Source organism: Myotis davidii, unplaced genomic scaffold (assembly GCF_000327345.1).
Source record: "Myotis davidii unplaced genomic scaffold, ASM32734v1 scaffold162, whole genome shotgun sequence".
Classification (NCBI taxonomy): Eukaryota; Metazoa; Chordata; class Mammalia; order Chiroptera; family Vespertilionidae; genus Myotis; species Myotis davidii.
In genome coordinates this window covers 5,169,526-5,173,686 of record NW_006300036.1, presented here as the reverse complement: position 1 = coordinate 5,173,686, position 4,161 = coordinate 5,169,526, and positions in this window count along the sequence as shown.

Genomic DNA, 4,161 nt, shown 5'->3' with positions numbered 1-4,161 from the left:
TAGGCAAGGGAACTGAGTCCCAAACAGATTGGTCACATGGAAAGTGAATAGATGAGTCAGGATTCAAATCGCGGCAAGTTGGGCTTCAGAGGGCAGCCCTGAAGTGGACTCAGCCATCGTGAAGTCGTACGCTATTTCATGATGACTTGGAGTGAATACTATAGTTTACTGCCACTTAAAAATGGAAAAAATATTTTAGTAAGCTACTTTATCAGCTTATTTTTTCAAAAAGGTAGGCCAGTTTCTTCACACTATGTGAAACTGCTTTTCCTGGAGGCTTTTCTCTTCAACGTTGGGCTGCAGGCTGTGTTTCTCTGAACATGTTTAGTTTCTGTCTTTTATTCATGTCACGTACTTCGCTGGTTTGGGCATAAGAACTAATCACTTCAGTTCGTTTAAAACCAGGTATTAGTGCTGAAGCCATTTTCTTTCAGTGGATTTGAGGATATTAGTATCAAGTCTGTTTCAGTGTCCATTATGAATTAGGTGCCGCCGAGTTGAGCTTGGCGCACAGCAGTTGCAGCAGACCTCGGGGAGTAGCTATCCAGGACTACATCAATGAATGATGAAGGGGCTCACATGTAAAGGACAAAAGGCCGCAAAGGCAACTGTTAATGATTGTCACACTGGCTTTATGTTGAGCCGTAGGAGGAACATGTGCGTGCCTCGCTGGGAACTCGGTCTGAAAGCTGCTGGGCCTTGCCCATGGACAGCACAGGCTGGGAGGTCAAGCTGGGGGCAGTTAGGACAAGCAAACGAGAAGTATGGTTTCAGGACCTGTTGCAATTCTGGGGAACGGCTTCAGAAGTGGAAATGGGGTGGTTGGAGGAAGTCCATGTAAAGGCTCGAACATATAAATAAATGAAAGGCCTTGTAAACAGTGGAATGTGAATCTTAATCTTTAATTTCATGGAATTAAAGCAGGTGTTCATGCTCTGAACTGTATAACCAAGAAGTAAACTAAGCCACGTGATTTTTAAAAGGGAAATGCCCTATCTCAGGTAGGTCATGCAGGGACTATCAAATAGTGGTTTCACTTCTGTATTTCAGAAAAACTTCCCTTCTCCCAGGTTTCTGCTAAGTACTTGAAATTATTTTTACTGTGGGAAGAGATTGTCACACACCACCTCTTGGTATCGTGATTTCTTTGGGCTCCTTGAACAGTAGGTTCTAGTTCAAGTCCATATGGTATGAATCTGGTGCAAAGACAGTCCCTAAAGCCCAATAACTTCTTATTTTTCCTAAAGCCCTGTGGTCCTCCTCTTCTTGACTGCTGCTCTGTGTTCCTGAAGAAAAACAGTGGAGTCTGATCTCTGTGTTTTGAAGTTTTGGTGGTTGGTGAACCAGATGCTGTGATGCTGTGCTTAGGGCCCCAGCCAACGTAGAAGAGACAGCAACTTTTTCCATGTTCCTGACAGATTGGAAGGTGTTTTTTCAGTCTCTGCTTCAGATCTCTCCCTGGAAAGGTTTGTCAGTTGTTCGGCCAACATTCTTGGCCTCTGCAGCTAGTGCAGCTAAGAAGCCTGTAAATAGTTTCTGCCACATTTGGACCCTCACAAACAAAACTTCTAAGTATTGGAAATGGAAAACTCGCGGTGGCGAGGAAAGCCAAGCGAGAGCGGGCAGCCAGTCTTCCAGGTGAGGAATTAATGGGACTCTGTAAGAAGGAAGCTACTGTTTGTGGCTGACCTGTGTGTGGACAGTCGAAGGGAGAACATGATCCAGATGTTCTTTTCTCCCTTTCCGTAGTGGCAAGGAGAGTGGGGTGAGGTTGGATTTGATTTTTTTCTCTAAGCGATCACATTCTTCTGTCCTAACCAAACTTGTGTGCCCCTTAGGAGTGAGAAGGAAAACAAGTTATTTCTCAGTTCTTTTAGCGAATCGAAAGTACCTTATTTGAAATTCTGTAACTTAGCTCACCCAACAGTACTTTATGATCTATAATCTCCTAAGTCCTACTTAGTATTTCTCCAAAGAGTAGTAATGTATCTGTAAAGCTTAGGCCAAGTAATGGTGCAAGTGTAAGTTATATTAAAGGGCATGGTAAAAATCTGTTGTTTGAGACCCAGTATGCATCCACCTGTTTTTTGGTAACCATACCTTGGGCAGCTCCCAGCTCCCCCTGTTCTCATCTATTTGGTTTGGATGGGATTAAGCTCATCGCAGCTTCTGAGTGGGATTTCATCAATCTAAACAAATCAGAGTGTCCCACTCCTGTGAGCGATTGCATGCATGGTTCAGACTAGGCAGGTGGCCTAAGCTGGTGCAATCTAAGGGAGCCACAGGACAGGCAGGGCGCAGATTCAGGTTAGCCAGTTTTGCTGTTGTAAGGATAGCCAGCCTGAGACTGGTGACAACTCAGAGGAGGCTGATTAGGTCTAGATTAAACTAAGCCATCCCTGTGGAATGTTCAGTTGCTTTAGCCAGTACACTCTTTTTTAAAAATTTATTTTCTTATTTGAGTTTCTTTAAGTTGGATTTTCTATTAGCTGTTTTAAAATTAATACCAGGAAATGAAGTGTGGCAGGTTATAGGCCCTGGATTATAGAATTGGCTGAATCAAGATGGTGAGGAGACCCTCTGTATCTTAGGCTAGAATGTTAATAAGGATTACATTGCTCTGTAAAGGGGCAAGCAACCTAAGGACATTTTGTGGAAGTTGCATACAGCACTTCTGTTGACCCATTTGTAGAATTTGGACACATCTACTTTGCAGGAAAATGGAAGAAAGTCATACACATATATATACACACACATATATACACACACACACACACACACACACATATGTATATATATTGCTTTCAGAGAGAAAGGGAGAGAGAGAGAGAAACATCATAAGAATGAAACATCATAAATGATTCATAAGAGAGAATCATTTCTTGGCTGCCTCCTGCACTCCGCACAGTGGGGATCGAGCCCGCAGCCCTGGCATGTGCCCTGACCGGAAATCAAACTTGTGACCTTCTGGTTCATAGGTCGGCGCTCAACCACTGAACCACTCCAGCCAGGCAAAAGTCTTTATTCTGGGAGCAATGTGCCTAACTAAAAATTATAGGTCTTATTACTAAGAAGGAGGATTAAATGGGCATTGGGGCACAAGTAACAGCCTTTGCCACAGTTGGCCATTGACAGTTCTTGCTTTGTGGTCTCATGTGTATTGGCATCATCAGACCATAGATCTCCCTGAGCTGCAGCTTTAAGAGACATGTACAGAACGTTCAGGCTATAGGATGTATTGGCTGAAGGCTTTGTAAATGTTACAAAAAAGAGAAATTTGTTTTGAAACTAATGCTTCTAAAAACCAAGAAGGAATGAAACACTAACACCTCTAAAAACTAAAACACTTTCTGCCTGTGACCTGCAGTCTAAGTCAACAGCACAGTAATCTGGATCCTTGACTGAATGCAAAAGCCAAATTCCTTCCTAACGCTGTTTGAGCAAAAGAAGGAAGAAGAGAAAAGTATAATAAAGAAAGATGTGGGCCTGGAATAAGAGTGATCTTATAGGCCTCTTCTAGCATCCTTCTTTATAACCTTCCATCCTACCAAAAGGGATAGTCATGTCCCTGAAAAGAGGCAGACAGTGCGCAGCCTTCCAGAAAAAGAACAGTAGTTGTTCCTTCCCTCTCCTGGTCATTACTTTGCATGTCCCATACAGATGCCAGTATGGAATCAAAAGTCATTAATTTACAGCCATCCCAAACCTGTGTCCTAAATGAAAACCCAGTCAGCTAGATCTCTAGTTACTAACCCATGGAATTGACCAGTGTATTACCGTATTTGCCGGCGTATAAGACAACTGGGTGTATAAGACGACCCCCTAACATTTCCACTCAAAATACAGAGTTTGTTATATACTCGCCGTATAAGACTACCCCCTCTTCCGCACACCTTCCACACACCAAATAAAAGGTAAAACAATATCAGATTTGATTTTAACATTTTAATTTATATTCAAATGCTTATGACATGCAGGAAAACTGTCACAAGGCTGTATGTAATCAAACATATACATAAAACAGTGCAAGTTTATTACCGGTAAACATACCGGTAATTCACTAAAGAAAACACACTCTATAGACTGGTACCGTAGATGCTTCTCAGGAACACAGGCAAGCAGCCCACAACCTAGAGGGACTGTCAATGATAGAAGAAAGAT